This window comes from Meles meles, chromosome 3 (genome assembly GCF_922984935.1).
Source record: "Meles meles chromosome 3, mMelMel3.1 paternal haplotype, whole genome shotgun sequence".
Classification (NCBI taxonomy): domain Eukaryota; kingdom Metazoa; phylum Chordata; class Mammalia; order Carnivora; family Mustelidae; genus Meles; species Meles meles.
Genome location: NC_060068.1, coordinates 134620697 through 134644298, shown reverse-complemented (window position 1 = coordinate 134644298; position 23602 = coordinate 134620697).

Below are 23602 nucleotides of genomic sequence, written 5' to 3'. Positions count from 1 at the left end.
GCTCAAAGTGGTAGGCAGAGCCAGATCACATACAGCATTGTAGGGCATGACGAGGAGCTGGGATTGCATCCATCGGGAAGCCATCAGAAAGTTTGAAGTAGGGAAGATTTTTTTTAAATTAACATATAATGTATTATTTGCTTTAGGGGTACAGGTCTGTGAATCATTAGTCTTACACAGTTCACAGCACTCACCATAGCATATACCCTCCCCAAAGTCCATAACCCAGCCACCCATTCCCTTCCCCTCCACCCCCAGCAACCCTCAGTTTGTTTCCTGAGATTAAGAGTCCATATGGTTTGTCTCCCTCCCTGGTCTCATCTTGTTTCATTTTTTCCCTCCCTTCTACCCACAACCCCCCATCCTGCCTCTCAAATTCCTTATATCAGAGACATCATACGATAATTGTCTTTCTATGATTGACTTAATTTGCTTAGCATCATACCCTCTAGTTCCACCCATGTCGTTGCAAATGGCAAGATTTCATATTTGTGATGGTTGTGTAGTATTCCATTGTCTATATATACCACATCTTCTTTTTCCATTTATCTGTTGATGGACATCTGGTTTTTTCCATAGTTTAGCTATTGTGGAAAATTGCTGCTATGAACATTTGGGTGCACGTGCACTTTCAGATCACTACATTTGTATCTTTAGGGTAAATACCCAGTAATGGAATTTCTAGGTCATAGGGTAACTCTATTTTCAACTTCTTGAAGAAACTCCATACTGTTTTCCAGAGTGGGTGCACCAGCTTGAATTCCTACCAACAGTGTAGGAGGATTCCTCTTTCTCCACATCCTTGCCAACACCTGTCGTTTCCTGACTTGTTAATTTTAGCCATTCTGACTGGTGTGAGGTGGTATCTCACTGGTTTTGACTTGTACTTCCATGATGTCAAGTGATGTGGAGCGGAGCACTTTTTCATGTGTCTGTTGGCCTTCTGGATGTCTTCTTTGCAAAAATGTCTCTTCATGTCTTCTGCCCGTTTCTTGATTGGATTATTTATTCTTTGGGTGTTAAGTTTGCTAAGTTGATAATAGATTTTGGATACTAGCCTTTTATCTGATATGTCATTTGTAAATATCTTTTCCCATTCTGTCAGTTGTCTTTTGGTTTTGTTGACTGTTTTTTGCTGTGCAAAAGCTTTTGATATTGATGAAGTCCCAATAGTTCATTTTTGCCCTTACTTCCCTTGCCTTTGCCAGTGTTTCTAGGAAGAAGTTGCTGCAGCTGAGTTTGAAGAGGTTGCTGCTTGTGTTATCCTCAAGGATTCTGATGGATTCCAGTTTCACATTGAGGTTTTTCATCCATTTTGAGTCTATTTTTGTGTGTGGTGTAAGGAAGTGGTCCAATTTCATTCTTCTGTATGTGACTGTCCAATTTTCCCAACACCATTTGTTGAAAAGACTGTCTTTTTTTCCATTGGATATTCTTTCCTGCTTTGTTGAAGATTAGTTGACCATACACTTGAGGGTTCATTTCTGGGCCTCTATTCTGTTCCATTGATATACGTGTCTGTTTTTGTGCCAGTACCATACTGTCTTGATGATGACAGCTTTGTAATAGAGCTTGAAGTCTGGAATTGTGATGTCGCCAACTTTGGTTTTCTTTTTCCAAATTCCTTTGGCTATTTGGAGTCTTTTCTGGTTCCATATAAATTTTAGGATTATTTTTTCCATTTCTTTGAAAAAATTGATGGTATTTCGATAGGGATTGTGTTAAATGTGTAGATTGCTTTAGGTAGCATAGACATTTTCACGATATGTGTTCTTCCAATCCATGAGATGGAATGTTTTTCCATTTCTTTGTGTCTTCCTCAGTTTCTTTCATGAGTACTTTATAGTTTTCTGGGTACAGATTCTTTGCCTCTTTGGTTAGGTTTATTCCCATGTATCTTATGGTTTTGGGTGGAATTGTAAATGGGATCGGCTCCTTAATTTTTCTTTCTTCTGTCTTGCTGTTGGTGTATAGAAATGCACCAGATTTGCATTGATTTTATATCCTGACACTTTACTGAATTCCTGTAAGAGTTCTAGCAGTTTTGGAGTGCAGTCTTTTGGGTTTTCCGCATAAAGTATCATATCATCTGCAAAGAGTGAGAGTTTGACTTCTTTTTTGCCAGTTTGGATGCCTTTAATTTCTTTTTGTTTTCTGATGGCTGAGGCTAAGACTTCTACTACTATGTTGAATAGCTTTGGTGATAGTGGACATCCCTGCCGTGTTCCTGACCTTAGGGGGAAAGCTCTCAGTTTTTCCCCCATTGAGAATGATGTTAGCTGTGGGTTTTTCATAGATGGATTTTATTGAGGTATTGAGCTACGTACCCTCTATCCCTACACTTTGAAGAGTTTTGATCAAGAAAGGATGCTGTACTTTGTCAAATGCTTTTTAAGCATCTATTGAGAATATCATATGGTTCTTGTTCTTTGTTCTATTAATGAATTGTATCACATTGATTGATTTGCAGATGTTGAACCAACCTTGCAGCCCAGGAATAAATCCCATTTGGTCGTGGTGAATAATCCTTTTAATGTTTGGAGCCTATTGGCTAGTATTTTGGTGAGAATTTTTACATCCGTGTTCATCAAGGATATTGGTCTATAATTCTCCTTTTTGATGGGCTCTTTGTCTGGTTTGATCAAGGTAACGCTGGCCTCATAAAATGAATTTAGAAGTTTTCCTTCCATTTCTGTATTTTGGAACAGTTTCAGGAGAATAGGTATTAATTCTTCTTTAAATGTTTGGTAGAGTTCCCCTGGGAAGCCGTCTGATCCTGGGCTCTTGTTTGTTGGGAGATTTTGGATGACTGCTTCAATTTCCTTACTGGTTATGGGTCTGTTCAGGTTTTCTGTTTCCTCCTGGTTCAGTTTTGGTAGTTTACACATTTCTAGGAATGCATCCATTTCTTCCAGATTGTCAAATTTGCTGGCTTATAGTTGCTCATAATATGTTCTCATAATTGTTTGTATTTCTTCGGTGTTGGTTGTGATCTCTCCTCTTTCATTCCTGATTTTATTAATTTGGGTCCTTTCTCTTTTCTTATTGTTAAGTCTGGCCAGGAGTTTATCAATCTTATTAATTCTTTCAAAAAACCAGCTTCTAGTTTCATTGATCTGTTCTACTTTTCTTTTGGTTTCTATTTCTTTGATTTCTATTCTGATCTTTATTATTTCTCTGCTGCTGCTGAGTTTAGGCTTTATTTGTTTTTTCTCCAGCTCCTTTAGGTGTAGGGTTAGGTTGTGCACTTGAGACCTTTCTTGTTTCTTGAAAAAGGCTTGTATTGCTATATACTTACCTCTCAGGACTGCCTTTGCTGCATCCCAAAGATTTTGAACAGTTGTGTTTTCATTTTCATTTGTTTCCATGAATTTTTTTCAATTCTTTAATTTCCTGGTTGACCCATTCGTTCTTTAGTAGCTTCCATGTATTTGAGTTCTTTCCAACTTTCCTCTTGTGGTTGAGTCCTAGTTTCAAAGCATTGTGGTCTGAAAATATGCAGGGAGTGATTTTAGTCTTTTGGTACCAGCTGAGACCTGATCTGTTACCCAGGATGTGATCTATTCTGGAGAATGTTCTATGTGCACTAGAGAAAAATGTGCATTCTGTTGCTTTGGGATGGAATGTTCTGAATATATCTGTGGTGTCCTTCTGGTCCAGTGTGTCATTTAAAGCCTTTATTTCCTTGTTGATCTTTTGCTTAGATGATCTGTCCATTTCAGTGAGGGGGGGTGTTAAAGTCCCCTACTATTATTGTATTATTGTGAATGCTTTTCTTTGATTTTGTATAATTGGCTGCTACCACGTTAGGGGCATAGATATTTAAAACTGTTAGATCTTCTTGTTGGACACACTCTTTAAGTATGATACAGTGTCCTTCCTCATCTCTTATTATAGTTTTTGGCTTAAAAATCCAATTTTCTGATATAAGGATTACCACCTCGGCTTTCTTTTGATGTCCATTAGCATGGTAAGTTGTTTTCCACCCCCTCACTTTAAATCTGGAGGTGTCTTTGGATCCAAAATGAATTTCTTATAGATAGCATATTGATTTTTTTTTTTAGTCTATTCTGATACCCTGTGTCTTTTGATTGGTACATTTAGCCCATTTACATTCAGGGTAACTATTGAAAGATATGAATTTAGTGCCATTGTATTGCCTATAATGTGACTGTTACTGTATATTGTCTCTGTCCCTTTCTGGTCTGTTACTTTTAGACTCTGTCTTTGCTTAGCAGACCCTTTCAACATTTCCTGTAGGGCTGGTTTGGTGTTTGCAAATTCTTTTAATTTTTTTTTTTTTTTTTTGTCCTGAAAGCTTTTTATCTCTCCTTCTATTTTCAATGACAGCCTCGCTGGTTATTGTATTCTTGGCTGCATATTTTTCTTGTTTAGTGCTCTGAATATATCATGCCAGTCCTTTCTGGCCTGTCAGGCCTCTGTGGGTAGGTCTGCTGCCAATCCAATATTTCTATCATTGTATGTTACAGACCTCTTGTTCCAAGCTACTTTCAGGATTTTCTCTTTGTCACTAAGACTTGTAAGTTTTACTATTAGTTGAGGGGGTGTGGACCTTTTTAAATTGATTTTGAGGGGGATTCTCTGTTTTTCCTGGATTTTGATGCTTGTTCTCTTTGCTATATTAGGGAAATTCTCTATTATAATTTGCTCCAATATGCCTTCTGCCCCTCCCTTTCTTCTTCTTCTGGGATCCCAATTATTCTAATAGTGTTTTGTATTATGGTATCATTTATCTCTCGAATTCTCCCCTCTTGTTGTTTGTCTCTCTTCTGCTCTGCTTCTTTATTCTCTGTCATTTGGTCTTCTATATCACTAATTCTCTATTCTGCCTCATTTATCCTAGCAGCAAGAGCCTCCATTTTTTATTGTACCTCACTGATACCTTTTTAAATTTCAACTTGGTTGGATTTTAGTTCTTTTATTTCTCCAGAAAGGGATTCTTTAGTGTCTTCCATGCTTTTTCAAGCCCAGCTAACCCATACATACAAAAATAAGGTAAACACTATGAAGGGATGGAATGTGAGGCTAAAGATGAAAATTTTAAAAAATTCTAAAAAAGGAATTGATAAGATAAGAAAAAATTTTATTTCTCCAGAAAGGAATTCTCTAATATCTTCCATGCTTTTCTGAGCCCAGCTAGCACCTTGATAATCATCATTCTGAACTCTAGTTCTGACATATTACTAATGTCCGTATTGATTAGGTGCCTAGCCGTTGGCACTGCCTCTTGTTCTTTTTTTTTTTTTTGAAGTGAGTTTTTCCACCTTATCATTTTATCCAGATAAGAATAGATCAATGAGAGTACAGAATACTAAAGGGGTAGCAACAACTCCAGAAAAATATATGCTAACCAAATCAAAAAACCCCCAAAACTAGGGAGAGAAGAAAGGAGGGAAAAAACTATATATATATACATATATATTATATATAAAATGAAAACACACACACACACACACACATATATATATATATGTATATATACACACACACACACACATATATGATTTGTCTGATGAGTAGAATAGAGCCACACACTTGATTTTGGTTGTATTTTGATCTATTAGAAGAAACTGCCTCCCAAAATTTTACAGAAAGAAAAACATATACATACAAAAATAAGGGTAAACACGATGAAGGGATGGAATATGACTATAAAGATGAAAATTAAAAAATTCTAAAAAAGGAATTGATAAGATAAGAAGTTGGTTGAAAAAAAAAAAGAGGAAAGAATGTGATCATGTTGGAGACTAGAACAAAGCCATGCACTAGTTTTAGGGTATATTTTGATCTATTAGTAGAAACTGTATCCCAAAGTTTTAAAGAAAAAAACCTATAGTATTCAAAAAATAAGCTTAAATACAATGAAGAGATAAAATATGACTATAACAATGAAAATTTTAAAAGATTTTTAAAAAGGTATTGATAAGATAAAATAATTAATAAATGTTAAAATTGGAAAGAGTAAAAATTTCCAAAAAAATTGAATAAGGTAAAATAAAATTTTAAAAGTTTAACTTTGAAAGACGAAAGGATCATGGGGAAAAAGCCATGAACTCTATGTGTTGCTTTCACCTACCTCTGGAGTTCCACAGTTCTCATTGATCAGTGAACATGGTCTTTGCTGGATATTCTTGCTGATCTTCTGGGGGAGGGGCCTGTTGCAGTGAGTCTCAAATGTCTTTGCCTGAGGGGAATTGCACCACCCTTGCCAGGGACCGGGCTAAGTAATCTGTTCAGGTTCGCTGTCAGAGCTTTTGTTCCCTGAACACTTTTGGTACCACTTTGGAAGACGGGAATGAAAATGGTGGCCTCCTAATCTCTGGCCCGGAGGAGCAAAGAGTTTGGGGCTCCACTCCTCAGTGCACCCTTAGAGAAAAGCAGTCAATCCCTTCCATCTCCCTGGTCTCTGGTTGCACTCTGTGTTCATGCAGCCTGTGACCAGGCATTTCTATCTCTGTTGCATGGTTCCATTTGAAGTCTCCAAACCCAGCATATTCCTACAGTGCACTCCTGTGCTGCTCCTCCTGGAGGAGCAAGGAGAGGGTCTCCCTGGGTCTGCCGCTTGTGGGGTCCTTGCTTAAAGAGTAGTAGCATGACTGTTCCTCGGATCATGGTTTAAGGTAACCCCAAGCTGAGAGTCCTCTCCTCAGCAATATCTCTGCAGCTGGCTTCCCCTCTCTGATACCTGGGAGCTCTGCTGCACTCAGACACCCATGATCTTTTTGTGACCCCACGCATCGTGAGACCGTACTGTCCCTGCGAGGGCTCCACACCCTGCTCAGCTTCTGGAGCAACGTCCCTCAGTGGAGCAGACTTCTAAAAGTTCTGATTTTGTGCTCTGCTGCTCTACTGCTTGCCAAGAGCCGGCCCCTTCCCCCACAGTCTATCTTCCCATATATTGCCTCAGATTTACTTCTCTGCATGACCTACCTTCCAGAAAATGGTCTCTTTTCTGTTACTAGAATTGATGCTCTTCTTCTTTTTGCTATCCTGTTGAGTTTATGGGTGTTTGTAATGGTTTAATAACTATGTAGCTGAACTCCTGGGACCCAATGATATTTAGGTGTCCTACTCCTCCACCATCTTGCTCCTCCCTCTCCCCTCTTCCAGAGATGGGTTTTGATTCTTGCTCAGGAGGGACAGCTCTGCAGTAGGGAGAACAGACCATATGTAAGAGTGAAAGCAGGGAGCTGTTAGGAGACAGTCTCAGGTGACAGGTGATGGGAGCTATGAGAAGGGTGGAGGCAGACATTGGGAAGACAAGTGACCAGGTATTAGAGGTAGAACCCACAGGATTGTTTAATGGATTAGATACACAGGGAAAGATGAATAATGAAAAACATGAGGTTGACTCAGATTTTTGACCTGAACAACTAAATGGACCAGTTAAAAAGATGGCAAAGATCAAACCATTCTACTTTTCTGCTTAAGCACTTGCTGATTCCACATCACAGGAAGACTTCTTAGCATGGTCTCTAAGCCCCTCCAATAATCTGCATGACCTGCCTTTCCAGGCTTATCTCTAGCTCCCCTGTTTTCCTCCCTGTGTCCTCTAGCAACCCCCTTGTTCTCCTGCACACCCTGCTGATTCTTGCATTTGTGCTTTTGCTCATGATCACTGCTCACTACAGAATTCTTGGTCTCCTTATTGTTCCTGCCTCAGCATAGGTATCATTTCCTCCAGAAAGCAGTTTCTAACTTCCCAACAAGTATTACACTATGTTAACTAACTGGAATTTAAATTAAAAAATTTGGAGGAGAAAAAAGAGGAAACCAGAATCCAGAAGCCTGGACTAGTTAACTGAAACCTCAGAACCAAACATAGAACCTCTAACTTGGACACTGGAGATCCTGAGGAACTTTGAGTACTTACCAGGTGATTTTGCTTAACATAATACTTTCTAGTTCCATCTGCTTCATTGCAAATGACATGATTTCATTCTTTGTCATGGCTGAGTAACATTCCATTGTGTGTGTATGTGTGTGTATTTACCCACAACTTGTTTATCCATTCATCAGTTGATGGATGTTTGGACTCTTTCATAATTTGGGTATTGTTGATAATGCTGCTATAAACATTAAGGTGTGTATGCCCCTTCAAATCATATTTTTGTAACCTTTGAATAAATGCTTAGTAGTGCAGTTGCTGGGTCATAGGGTAGTTCTATTTTTTAACTTTCTGAGAAACCTCCATCTGTTTTCCAGAGTAGCTGCACCAGCTTGCATTCCCACCAACAGTGTTACAGGGTTCCCCTTTATCCACATCCTTCCAACATCTGTTGTTTCCTCTGTTGTTAATTTGAGCCATTCTGACAGGTGTGAGGTGGTATCTCATCATGGTTTTGATTTGTATTTCCCTAATAATGAGTGATGTTGAGCATCTTTTCATGTATCTGTTGTCCATCTGTATGTCTTCTTTGGAAAAATGTCTGTTCATGTCTTCTGCCCATTTCTTAAGTGGGTTAATTCCTTTTTGGGGGGTGTTAGGTTTGATAAGTTCTTTACAGATTTTGGATACTAACTCTTTTTCAGATATGTCATCTGTAAATATCTTCTCCCATTCTGAAAGTCCTTTTTAGTTTTGTTGATTGTTTCTTTCACTGTGCAGAAGCTTTTTATCTTGATGAAGTCCCAGTAGTTCATTTTTGTTTTTGTTTCCCTTGCCTCTGGAGACATATCTAGTAAGAAGTTGCTATAGCTGAGGTCAAAGAGGTTGCTGTTCATGTTCTCCTCTAGAAAATTTAGTGGATTCTTGTCTCACAATTAGGTCTTTTACCTATTTTGAATTTAGATTTGTGTATGGTGTAAGTAAATCATCCAATTTCATTATTCTGCATGTGGCTGTTCAATTTTGCCAACACCAGTTGTTGAAGAGACTTTCTTTTTTCCACTGGACATTCTTTCCTACTTTGTTGAAGATTAGTTGACCATATAGTTGTGGGTCCATTTCTGGGTTTTTTATTCTGTTCCTTTGATCTGTGTGTCTATTTTTGTTCCATTGATCTATGTGTCTGTTTTTGTGTCTTGATAACTACAGCTTTGTGATACAGCTTGAAGTCTGGAATTGTGATGCCTTCAGCTTTGCTTTTCTTTTTCAAGATTGCTTTGGCTATTCAGGGTCTTTGTGGTTCCATACAAATTTTAGGATTGTTTGTTCTAGTTTTGTGAAAAATGCTTGTGGTATTTTGATAGGGACTGTATTAAATGTGTAAATTGCTTTGGGTAGAATAGACATTTTAACAATATTTGTTCTTCCAATCCATGAGCATCCTTTAAAACATTTTTTTTGCCCAGAGGATAATGCCAGTACATTAGCTTCTTCCCACAGTACTCTGTTATATATTAGAATTGTGTATGAAAATTTACTTAGATAACATTTCAGGGTCTTTAGTTACTGACAAATACCGTGCACTTATTTATAAAGAAGTTTAACATACAAGGTGACCAGGAGGTGTGAACAGTGGGGAGGGAAACTCCTGCATCCTCTAGAGGACATTCATATACTATCCTCCAGGACATTCGGCTGCCAGAACAACCTATCCATGTGCTTCCTAAGTTTTATCATACTGAAATTCAACCAGGTCATATATTTCTGCTTGTGTTGCATCATTTTCCCTCTGGAATGTCTGTGGAGTTCACTTTCTACCTAAAATTTTCTTTTTGACAAGATTTGAACTTGGGCATTTGCACTTAGGTACTTCCTTAATGTGCTTCCTTTGGAGAAAGGATTAGCTCATTTCTGTTTCAATGTGGGATTTAAAAGAAAATAAATAGTATTTAATAAGCCTTTCCTTCTTTTTTCTTTCTCTTCTTCCAATATAGAACACCTACCATCCATGAAACGTGTCTTAAAAGATGGAGGAAAATAAAGGCTGGATGCTGCCCTCAAGGAAACGATGATAAGGTAGGGAACCTGACATGCACTCACACAGGTAGCTATGATATAAAGGCAAATGTGGGGGGAAAAAAATGAAAGTGGGGAGAACAAGCAAGATTTAAGGAGAATTCATAGGAGGAGATTGGGCTTCTGCTGGGTTGATAAAGGAAGCCTTCATGAAGTAGGTAGTTTTTGAGTTGTCCTAATGGATAAATGAGAGGTTGCCAATATTTTTTTCTCATATGAAATTACTACAGGTCTTTCAGAAAAAAACCAGGGAAATGTAAAGAAAAGAAGAAAGTGAGGGGTACCTGTGTGACTCATTTTGTTGAGCATCTGACTCTTGGTTTTGACTCTGGTCTTGATCTCAGGATCATGAGATTGAGCCCCTTGTTGAGATTCTTTCTCCTTCCTTGTCTCTCCTGCTCTGTTCCTTCCCCTGCTTTCTCTCTTTTTCAAATAAATAAATAAAATCAGGGGAAAAAAGAGAAGAGGGACACTTGGGTGGTTCAGTCAGTTAAGCTTCTGCCTTTGGCTCAGGTCATGATCCCAGGGTCCTGGGATCAAGCCCTACATTGGCCTCCCTGCTTGTTGGGGAGCCTGCTTCTTCCTCTGTCTGCTGCTCCCCCTGCTTGTGCTCTCTCTCTGACAGATAAATAAATAAAATCTTTTTAAACAAAAGAAGAGGAAAATTAGTCATGTTCATAGATGCTTTTGGTTGATTACCCAATATCCTTTCCCTCCTTTCTTAATAACATAGCCTTAACTACATTCAGGGTAGCAATGTCCCCCTCCCCCCCACCAAATACAACAATACCCAGCAAACTTTGTGACAGACACATTACCCATGAAATTAAATTCTGGCCAATGAGATATAAGTGAAAAAGTGTGGAAATTCCGGAAGGCTCCATAAGAGAGATGAATTCCCTGGGAGATTTGGCCCTCTTGCCCTTCCCCATTTTTCTTTCTTGACACCTGGACTATAAAGGTGATGGTTAAATCTCCAGCAGTCAAGGTAGACCAGGAAGTCATTTTGAGGATGTCCTTGTATATTAGTCAGGATAGACTAGTTTATGCTACAATAAGACTAATCCCCAAATCTCTGTGGCTTTATACTTCTTCCTCACCTAAATGTCTAATAGACTTCAGCAAAGAACATGTGCTGTAGCCAGCTGACGGAGGTTTCCTCTTGATATATGCTTTCAAAATCATGATAGTGAGTAGAAGGACATGTATAAAGAATTATGCACTGGCTCTTAAAGCTTCTGCATGGAAGAGATACATGTTATTTCTCCTCGCAGTTAGTCAAAGCAAGTTTCATGTCACACTACAATTCAAAGGAGGAGGGAAGTACAATCCTACCATGTGTTTGAAATGAAAGAAGAAAAACTATTAATGAGTAGAAATAATGACTTCTGTATTATGTTCTAGGATAAGGAGCAGAAAAGTTAGAATGCTCCTAAATTCTTAATGACTTTGCAAATTGTCATACCAACCCTGGCCTTGCTATCTCCAGATTTCTTTCACTTGAGAGAATAAACCCCCATGTGTTTAAATTATTATCATTTTGGTTTTCTGTCACAGGGAACCAAATCTAATCCTAATGGATTCATTTCTCCCTCATCATTCAGGCAAAACAACCAATATTATTTGATGAATGTACTGGAGAGGAGACATGCAGTGACAAGCACTCTTTGAGTGCTTGTCATGCTCTTAGAAGCTTCTGAGAGTGGCAGCCATAGCAGAGCCTGGCACATACATTCCAGGTTTGTATCATGTGATTATGCTATCCTGCACATGAGTAATTGGATCAAGGTTACAGGCATCTGTCTATAGGCTGAGCAGACCACTGGCCATGAAATGGTCTGGCCTGAGAGCTCTTCCCAATGCAAGAGGCTCCCTATTGGGTGATGACTAAGTGACTGAATCAGACCCTCCAATTCATGTTTTTGTTTTTTTAAGATTTTATTTATTTATTTGACAGACAGAGACTGCAAGTAGGCAGAGAGGCAGGCAGATAGAGAGGGGGAAGCAGGCTCCCCACTGAGCAGAGAGCCTGACGTGGGGCTCAATCCCAGGACCCTGGGATCATGACCTGAGCCAAAGGCAGAGGCTTTAACCCACTGAGCCACCCAGGCGCCCCTCCAATTCATGTTTTTGAATTTGAGACACACAGATGACAGTAGAAAGACACTGAGAGATTAGCAGAGGCTAAGAGAAGCTGCATTCATGATAGACTATCAGTCCCTGGAATATCTGACTACCTCTTGCAGAACATTGTCACAGTTTTTTTTTTTTTCTTTTTTTTTTTTTAAAGATTTTATTTATTTATTTGACACAGAGAGAGATCACAAGGAGACAGACAGGCAGGCAGAGAGAGAGGAGGAAGCAGGCTCCCTGCGGAGCAGAGAGCCCGATGTGGGGCTCGATCCCAGGACCCTGAGATCATGACCTGAGCCGAAGGCAGCGGCTTAATCCACTGAGCCACCCAGGCGCCCCCATTGTCACAGTTTTGAACATTGCACAGGGGGTTCAGTTCTTCATGAGGTCTGACTGTGTTAGTGCTGAGAACTTTCCTGCTTTTCCATTCTTCTTTGTGTGACTATATAATACATTTTCTATGGTGTGTTAAAAAATTAGAGACCAACCAACACAGGGTTTGTCCTCCCCCTTTGTTCTATATTGTACCTACTGATGATTTTTTTTTCCATTTTATTTATTTTTTCAGCGTAACAGTATTCATTCTTTATGCACAACACCCAGTGCTCCATGCAAAACGTGCCCTCCCCATTACCCACCACCTGTTCCCCCAACCTCCCACCCTTGACCCTTCAAAACCCTCAGGTTGCCCCAACCTCCCACCCCTGACCCTTCAAAACCCTCAGGTTGTTTTTCAGAGTCCATAGTCTCTTATGGTTCGCCTACTGATGATTTTTTAAATGGTACTTTTGTGCAGCCATATATCATGATCATCTTTCTGTGCCGTTAAATATTCTTTACAACAGCATATGGCCGGTATATAGTATTCTATTGTGTGACTATATTATTTAATCAGTCTCTTACTTTTGGATATTTAGTTATCAACTGTTTTTGTTTGTGTGTTTGTTTTGATTTTATATACAGACTCAAACTCAACATGTAAAATTAAATATTTGCATACATCCATGATATTTTTATAGGTAAGAAATTGACAGGAGGATGATGAAAAGCAAGACATTTTAAGCCAGGAATATGGCATGAAAGAAATGCAAAGTTGTGAAGTAGAAAAGCACAAGGCATGTTATCAAATACTCAAATTTTGCTAGTGTTGGCTACATGTAAGGAGACAGTGGCCAAATTATTGATAGACTTCAATGCCAAGTTAAGGCACAGTCATTAATGAGATTGTTTCTTGCATATGTGGACAGAAAACCTTGACTATCTTGGAGTGAATTTCTTTGTTTCTGCAAGGCTAATGGTTGTGTTAGAGACAGTTAGCAGAAGTTAATTTGGCCCATTTCATATTAGTGTAATTTATAGTAAATGAGAAAAATTACCCTTTTTTACTTTGTATTGTGCTTTGTTAAAAAAAATACTATGCTCTTATGGGGATTTTATCAGTATAGAAATAGTCTAAAGACAAATAATATTGTAAGTGGAGATAATTCATACCACCACTTCTTGTATGTGTCAACCTTTCAGAAACAAACTGAGGGTTTTGTGGGGGGTAGGTGAGTCTGGTGGTAGGTATTAAGGAGGGCACGTATTGTATGGAGCACTGAGTGTGGTGCATAAACAATGAATCTTGGAACACTGAAAAGATAAATAAAATTTTAAAAAAATATATAAACAGTGTTTCACTTGATTCCCAAAATAGCCTAGGCAAAATGGAAGATAATCTGCCCATTTTACTGATGAAGGAACTAAGGTTAGGCGATCTAAGGAAACAGAGTATCAGAGCTAGTATGTCAGAGCTTGATTTTTCAAGATCACCAGAGCCAATGTCTGCGTCTTCCAGTGGTGACAGTAAGGCTTAGCTCAGCTCTTAACTCCCATCACACGGTTCTTGCAAAGGAGGTAGGTCTGTGCCCTTTTTGACTTCACATCCTATTTTCTTTCTTCTTGCCATGATGTCATCCAGCCAGTTGGCAGCCGTGTCTGGATAAAGGACCAGGTAGACTGGTTCCAAATTCAGTACTTTTTCCAAACAAACAAGTGGAAATACTCTTGTCCTACTTTCTTTCCTCAAGGAATTCTTAAACTTTAATATGTGTAAGAATCATGCAGGAGCTTGTTTAACATGAAGTCCCCCAGCCCCAGCCCCCAGACACTCCCTTTCAGCAGACCTGGGGTTAGACCCAGATATGTGTATTTTTAACAAACTCCTCAGGTGATTATGAGAAAGGTGATATATACAGAGCAGACTTTAAGAAACACTGCCTATCCAGTTTTGAGCTTGAAATATGCTTTGTCTCCTCTTCAAGCATGCCTGCTCTTAGAAATGTGACTCCAGCCCCACCTTGTTGTAACCCCTTATGAGTTCTATGTGTTTTGCAAATTGCATTTGCTCTTCATTTATGGACAAATCAGGTCAGCACTGCCAGGCCAATAAGAGCTGGATTTTCCCTGGCCTCATGCATCAGTGACATATTTGCCAACATCAGCCCAGTTCCGACATCCCTGCAATCGGCCATGGTTGATGATGATGCAGGATACACATGACTCGATTTGCAGAGAGCCTGCTAAGCTTTCAGGGAAGTCAATAAGAAAAATCTCATTTTGATCTGCAGCTTGAGCTCATTTGATTTGGAAGTTACTGGTGGCAAAAGAAATATGGGGCCTGGGAATGTCTCTTCAAGCCCCTCTCTGACTGTAATCACCCCAAAGAAGCCGTTTTCTCCATCTATCTCTTCCTCCCCTCCTCTCTCTCTAGATCCAGTGTGTCAGCAACAGAGGGGTGAAAAAAAGCAGCAACACTCTCAGACTTTCTGGATGATTCTTCTATCTCACTCTGAACAGTGAAGAAAGGGTCAAAACAGCATACACACCACATATACACCATTCTCCCAAACCATTCTTTGCCTGACTTCTAGGAAACCCCTTTGGCTTTTGTGACTTTTCACATAGGTCTGGGGCTTCCAGCTTGATGAGGTCAGAGAGGAAGAAGTGAAAACATCATGTTTCCTTGTGAAGTAGCTCTTGGATCTGGGTGCTCCATAGGCTAACGTGCATGTCAAAATGGTTACTTTTACCTCCTGAATAATCCATGGAAGTCTGTCTATTCTCCCTGACATTACCCTAATGTCTCCTTTAGAGTCTATGATCCTCCTTTCTGGTTTCCCTGTTCCCAGTTTTCCCCATCAAATCCATTATCCAGCATGGATAATGCTGGGTGATCTTCATATCCCATTCCTCGTTATAGCCCTATGGTGGCTGTGCATAAAGATGAAGTCTACATCTGTGCTGTCCATTGCAGTAGCTACTAGACACAGGTGCCTGTTGAGTGGTTGAGATATGGTGAATCTGAATTGAGATGAATTATAAATGTAAACATCAGATTTCAAAGATTTACTAGAAAAAAAGGATGTAAGATATCTAATAATTCTATATTGATTTTATATTGAAATAATATTTTAGATATATTGGGTTAACTAAAATATATTATTAACTTTAATTTCAGCTCTTTTTTACTTCTTAAAATGTGACTACTAGAAGATTTAAAATTATGTATGTGGCTCACATTATAGATCTTGGACAGTGCTGATCTAGATTCTTGGACATGGTCTGCCCCATCTTGCTCTGTTTCTGTCTTGCACCCTCATTTTGGCCATATGAATTTCCTTTACTCTCTTGAATTACTCACTTGTCCTCTAGTTTCTGGGATTTGGGTGGGCTATGGTTTCCTTCCATTACTTCTTTTTCACCAACTCTTACTCATATTTTGGTATGTCTTCTGGATGTCATTTCTTAGATGTCACTAGCACTAGGAAATTATTCTTGACTTTGTGAATCTGGCTTAGATGCCCCTTCTGTGGATCCACTAGAACCTCTACACTTTCTCCTCTGTAATACTTTCCACAGTCCTTTGGATTTACTAGAAAAACAACAATAACAACAACACATATATATAAGGGACATATGCACATATATATGTGCCCATTTCACTAAATTGTAGACTCCATTAAGATGAGAGCTAAAACTGTCTTATGAACCTTTAAGCCCAGAGTAGAAAACACAATAAATATTTGTTAAGTCTAGTCACTTCATTAAATAAGCAAGGGAATTGAGGTTCAGAATGGAGGGACTTCCTACCCAAGTCACACAGTGAATTCATGGCAGAGTACCTTAGGACATCGGCATGCAGCAGGAACACAAATTTAAATAATGTATGACACTGGGAGAATTTTTAAAAATCCTGTGGACAGAGATTTGTGCATGTTGGTTTAATTTTGCCCAAAAAGTTAAAGAAAGAGCTATCTGCCTTACATAGACTGTTCTGGTCTGGTTGGAACACTCTCCGGCTTAAGAGAATTCCTACCCCATCATCTCTGATTCAGATACTTTACTTCTGGCATTGTAGGGTTAGAAGGAATAAGGATGGGGAACTGACAAGACTGTGGAGATCACGACTATATGTAAGTGGAACAGATATGTAGGGCAAGCTGAGTCAGGGCTTTGATGTGCTGCAGGGAAATTGTTTACCTGGATTATAAACCACAGGTCATTTCTTGAGATGTGGGGACAGCCATTCCTCATGTTGACATGTTTCTGAACAGAATGAAACAAGAAGAGTGCTTGAAGCCTCCAGGGCTCTGGTATCATCCTTAGCCAAACTTGCACCTGGGAGAAAATCCTATCAGATTCTAGCAATACATAATTTAGTGTATTTGCAAAACGTGTCACATCATTAATTCTTTTGGAAAAGTGATATAAAGAGAAATCTATTTTCTATAGGATTTTCTGCTATAAATTCATCATCCCCCCCCCCCCCCATATAAGCTCAATGCAGGGAAGTTGGAAAACATTTCAGCACAAAGAAGGAGCGCTTACTCCATAATTTCATCACCACAAATAATCCCACTATTTATACTTTCTGTAAGTCTTTTTAATGTTCTTCATGTATATTCACTTATATAGCTTTATAAAAGCTATATAAAAGCTTTATAAAAGATACAGCAAAATATGTAAAAATACATATTTGGCAGTTTGATCTTTTTTCTAACAGGAAAAGACTATTAAATAGTATTCGTAGGATACATAGTATCCTACGAATACTATTTAATTCATAGTAGGATACATAGTATCCTACGAATACTATTTAATAGTCTTTTTCCTCTTAGATATATATCATGAACAATCTCTTATGTCAATAGAACTCTTATAGTATGATTTTTATTGCTTAATATTCTAATATATTTAAACCCTCCTAACAATCTTCTGTTATTGAACATTTAAATTGTTTCCAATTTTTCAGTATTATAAATTACTCTAGAGTAAATTTCTTATGCACATATCTCTGATTTTTTCCAAAGGATAAATTAATAAAAGTAGAATTTTTTACTTAAAGATAATGCACATTTTAAAGAATGTTGGCATTTATTTTTAATCAGCCTTCTAAAAGTACTTTCTTTAAAATTTTTTTAGTATTCCAAAGTATTCTTTGCACACAAGTTCGTTTGTGTTTTTAAGCTGTACCATTTACTATCATGAAATTTGTCTCCATTAAGTTGATACACCTAAAAGGGAATTCCCAAAAAATGTCAAAATGAAATAAATATTAGACTAATCATATTGATATCCATATGATATCATATTGATATCCACTTTCATCTAGATCCTTAGAAGTGGTATTTTCTAAAATGCTTGATGGGAAGAGTTCTGTGTTCTGGTAGGTTTGAGCAGTTGTGTCCTCCATCTCTACGCAGATCTTGAAAAATCCTGCAGTAAATTTGAACAGGTTCAAATCTTTCTTTCTTAAGGTTATTTGGTCACCAAATTACTAAAAAAAAAAAAAAAAAAAAACTAAGCCTACAAATATTCCAATGTATACTCTTAGAGAACCACCTGTTTAAAGTAAGTTCAAGGCGGTTTATATTACAGGGGCTATATGTGTTTTTTTTTTTTAAGTTCTTGTATTTTTAAAAAATTTATTATTATTTTAAATTTCAGTATAATTAACACACAGTGTTATATTAGTTTTAGGTGTACAATATAGTGATTCATACATTACTCAGTGCTCATCACCATAAATGTACTCTTTTTAAAAAAAGATTTTATTTATTTATTTGAGAGAGGGAGAGAAAGAGAGTGCACAAGCATGGAGGGAGAAGCAGAGGGAGAAGCACACTCCCCTACTGAGCAGGGAGCCTACCCTCAGGGCTCAATCCCAGGACCCTGAGATCAAGACCTAAGTCTATGGCAGACTCTTAACCAACTGAGCCGCCCAGGCACTCCGTAAGTGTACTCTTCATCCCCTTTACCTATTTCACTCATCCATCCACCATCCTCCCCTCTGATAACCATCAGTTTGTTCTCTACATTTAAGAGTCTGTGGGGTTTTTTTGGTTTGTTTTGCTTCTTAAATTCCACATACGAGTGAAATTGAGTGGTATTTGTCTTTCTCTGACTGGCTTATTTTCTTTAGCAGTGTACTGTCTAGATCTGTCCATGTTGTTGCAAATGGCAAGATTTCATTCTTTTTATGGCCGAGTAATACATACATATATACACACACACACACACACACACACACATTTTCTTTATTCACTCATGTATTGATGGATACTTGGGTTGCTTCTATATCTTGGCTATTATAAATAAAGCTGTAATAAACATAAAGGTGCACATATGTTTTCTAGTTAGTGTTTTTGTATTCTTTTGGTAAATGCCCAGTAGTGGAATTACTGGGTGATATGGTAATACTATGTTTAATTTTTGAGGAACTTCCATTCTGTTTTCCACAGTGGCTGCAGCAGTTTTCATTTCCACTGACAAGACAGGAGGGTTCCTTTTTCTTCACATCCTTGTCAACATCTGTTATTTCTTGTGTTTTTGATTTTAGCTATTTTTGGTACGTGTGAGGTAAGATCTTATTGTAGTTTTGACTTGAGACTTTGTATTTGAGTATAGGCGGCAGGGTCAGATCAGCTAAGTCTTATGTCCATGGTCACATGACAGCTGAAGAACTCTCTGCTCTCAGACCTTATGGATCTTTCCAGTAAGCCAAGACCATTTTCTGACAAGCAAAGATTAGAATCAAGTTCCCCCCACCAAAAAAAAAAAAACAAAAAAAACAAAAAACTCTCTTGTGTCTCCTCCCCCAAAACAGATTTGCTTATGACTGTGTGATTTCAAAAGGAGAAGTTCATCTATGTCTCATCTTCATATGCATGAAGTCATTATTGTTACCTATTTAATTCCTGCTCCAAATTGTTTTAAAACTAAAATAAGGAATATGTTGAAAGTGTATTTGTTAAAAACCTCTCTTTGGCCAAATTTTTCTTAGAATGAGAGAAGTAGAAAAATCAAACAAAACGTTTTGGTGCTCATTGTGTCTGTGTTTATCAAATATCAGAGTTTTGCCTACAACAATCATTTTTTAATTGCATTATTAATTTAGTATTTTTCCTTAAATTGACTTAAAACTTTCTCTCTATATATTATTCTTTAGTTCTTAACAACAACAAAATATGTAAAAATACATATTTGGCAGTTTGATCTTTTTTCTAACAGATATTAAATAAACCTATAACTATTAAAAATAAAACTCTTTGTTTTAAAATGCCTGAAATTATCTCAAGTCTAATGTTGATAAACTTTTTCTATAAAGGGGCAGACATAAACATTTTAGGGTTTGAGAGTCCTACGGTCTTGTCACAATTATTCAGCTTTGTTGTTGTAGTCCAAAAACTGTCCTAGACAACAAGTAAACAAATGGGCATGAATCTGTTCCAATAAAACTTTTATTTACAGACAGGAGGAGGGCTGGATTTGGCTTATGGGCTGTAGTTAGCCAACCTCTGGTCTAGATGAAACAAAAAGCTTATTGACATTTTCACCTTCTTAGTGACTACATTGGTTCATTTTAGGTGCAATCCAAATGCACTAACCTGGGCAACAATTGAACAGCAAAACCTCTTACTTGCATTTCACTCCCTATTTTCAGAATAATCCCAATTTCAAGCCACGTATCTCAAGTTTGGGGATCAGATTCATCACTCTGAATCTTATAGGACTAGGATTAAAATAAAAATCAGAAACCAGCCTTTGCAATAAAACAACAGATATCCTGAGGCAAATTAACTTCAACCCACCTTTCTAATGAACTTTACACAAATGCCCTGCTCAGTGATTCTACCCTTACGAAATTATTCTTCATAGGAGGAAGGAAAAAGAAAAAAAACCCACAACCCAAGGAAACTGGGATCCTAAATTACTGACACATTAAAATTTAAAATGTTAATTAACAGAGGCTCTTATCTGAGAGAAGCGAGTTTGCGATTACTTCCCAACCTTGCTGAATCTAGACCCCTATACATCTTCTGTTCACTGAGTTGGTGCAAGGTTTGCACCAGTGGCCCCAAGATTTATAAGAGAGAAACTTCCTAAGCATGGTAGAAAGCAGGGCTTGCTTCTGCAGCACTCATGCGTTGGGCCACATCATTGACCTTTGTAGATAGGAAGAATATATGTTTTCTGTAAAGACAATAAGCCCACCTCCACATACTACTCAGTGTTTTCCATCTGAGATATTCACTAATAACGATACATCTGAATAGCACTTTTTATGTTTGTAAAGCTTTTCTAAATATATGGCCTCATTAAAGTTGCTTAATAATTCCAGGAGCCAGGAATTATTATCCTCATTTTACAGGTGAGGAATCTGGGGTTCATCCTGCAGTTGAACAGCCAGCCACACGTTAGGGAGAACCCTGGAGATATGATAGCCAAATTCCACCTGCTAGAATGGGATTGCCAAGGGCTCCTGCAGGTGATTCTTTTCCCTACTCTGCTCTGCCACACTCTGCTCATCTCCATCATCCCAACTCTTACCGCTCACCCAGCCCTCCACCTACTGTGGTTGTGCCCATGGGGCCCACTCAAGGGTGCATGGCTGGGTCAAGGTAAACCCATCTCTACCACTGAAACACAACTCCAACCTAACTTAACAACTAGTAATGTCAACTCCCATCCCTAACTGGACTCATATCTCCTAACTCTGTGTCTAGTGTTTTCCTATATATTGTAGCTGCTTCTGAGATACAGAGGAACTTAACTTGTATTGACAGAATTGCTAATTCAGCTTTCTGTTACAAAAGGTAATCAGCGAATTAGGATGAGGAATTAAAAGGCAGCATGCATTGATGGGTCTGTCTTCTTTTCATTTGCAAGCCATCTGAAAAGTTTCATCCAGAATCCAAGGTTGTAACTTAAAGGCACCTTAAGTATCATCTAGTTTAGCTCCTATATTTCATATTTAAGGAAGCATGGGAGAACTTTGCCCAAGATAATGGCTAATAACAATAAATAATAATAATGTTTATCATTTGTTTAATACTTAACATGTGCCAGGCACTATTATAAATACTACAAATGCATAAGAATTGTTACTCCGAAGTCTACAAATAAAGCATCTAAGATTTGGAGAGAAAAATGGACTTGCCTGAGGTCACGTGTGTTAAGGTAGTTGGACCAGGGTATGAGGTCAGGCCATCTACTTCAGAACCATTTTAGTGTAGCTCTTCTATCATAGCAGAGCCCAAAGCTGAGATGAGAACAGCAATATCCTGTCATGAGAAGGGCACTTTGCCCTGCGGTCTTCCTCTTCAAACCTTAACAGCAGTCCAACCATGAGAAAAATGTCAGACAAGCCCAAACTGAGGGATATTCTACAAAGTTCCCAATTTGTACACTGCCCAAAGAATGAGTGCCCTGGACCCACCTGCACAGACACTAATTTAACCAGTCCTGAGAGGGCCCAATGTACTGGCATTTTTTAAAGTTCCCTGGTGATTCAGATGTGCAGCTAGAATCAAAAAACCACGAGACATGCATTTTTCCCAGGAAGAGAGTTAGTGAGTGAGCCAGGAGGGAAAAGGAACAGTAGGATTTGAGCTGGGTGAAGCATTGTATCTGGAAGAGGGGTTCCTCACTGCCCAAGCTGTGCAGATTTTTTTTTTTTTTTTCACCGCAGGAAACAACCAGGAAAGAGGACACGAGGCTGGAGTTGGGATGCCTGAAGGCTGCCAATCTCACCCTTCCTAATCAAGAGGGCTTTTGGGGATCACTTTGGCTCTAAAGATCACCACATCCTTTGCTCAGCAAATTGCTAGTTCCTCTGCCTTTTTCCCTTGAATATCTCCGAAGATTGTTTACAGCCAGCCCTACACCTAAGTGGACACTTGTCAGTTATGCACCTGAAAGGTGTGTGAACAACCAGCCTTGTCAGCTAAAAAGGAGGCTGACTTCTTGCATTTAAAATGAATATTGACTTAAAAAGAAGGGGGTAGGGGGAGGAGAAAAATCAAAAGTGAGAAAAGTGGCTGACTCAGGCCAACCTCAATGCATATGGTGTGAAATAACATCATTAAGAGTTTGGCCAGGGGTTGGAATTATGCAAGAGCCTCTTTCAGCAAACCTAAGATGTTTCGGAAAATTGCTCTGGAAACCTACATGTTAAACAATTAGGAAGAACTGGAAGGCTACCTGAGAAGATGCATATAATACTTTAGAAAACTTAAAATAGAGACTCTCATTACTGCAAAGAAATGAGTGCTATTTTTTTTAAACTGATAACCCCAAACTTTTGAGCTCAATAGATGTAAGTTTAAGCTGAAGCTCCACCACTTGTAAGTTACTTCACGTCTCTGAACCTCAGTTTACTATTCTGCAAAATTGGATTAACCATGCTTGCCTCAAGGATTAGTTAAGAGGATTAAGTGAGATAATTTGGTGCAGAAATCAGTGACTTGGTCCACAGTGATGTAATTGGAAATGACAAGGATCAAATTCTGGCCCCCTGTGCCGTGTATTTCTATTTTACCTCCAAGGTAAAAGATGCAAAAGCCAGGGAGAATCCAGTCACCATAATGAGTGCTATGCTCTTGGTTAAGGAAACTACATGGACCTATGATTTCCAGAAAGGACATTGGGAGGCTTTTCCCCTCCCCCAATTTCATCAGGAGAGTCTCTGGAGGAATCTTAACCTTCTTTAGTGAGATAAAAGGATACTGACCCCAGTGCTTTTGTACAACTTGAGAAGATGAGAGAAATGGAAAATCTCACATCTAATTGACATGTGCTGATTATCAACATGCTTTCTCCTGTGTTGTATTCTCCATACTACGTTCCAATGAAAATTTGGGAATCATCAATGCCTGCCTTAACCTTTGTCTCCCTGAACCCAGCCAGTCATCAGGCCCTCCCAGTTCAGCCTTAGTGAAGCCTCTTTCCAAATGAGTCTTCCTCAAGTACATCTTAACTGCGACGTCTTGTGCTCACAGCTTTCCTGAAGTGCACGTCTCTGTGTAGGGGACTTCAGCTGATATGCTTGACCTTCTCTCCGGCTCCTGCTTTTTCCTCATCCCCTTCTGCAGCCAAGTGTAAACCAGCACCCTTGAGCACACCTACAGCCCCCTTTGGTACAAACTTGTCGTGTCAGTTTTACTGCCACTCCCTTCCCAACTACCTGGAAGCGGTCTTTTTGTGGTGGTTGGGAACACAGGC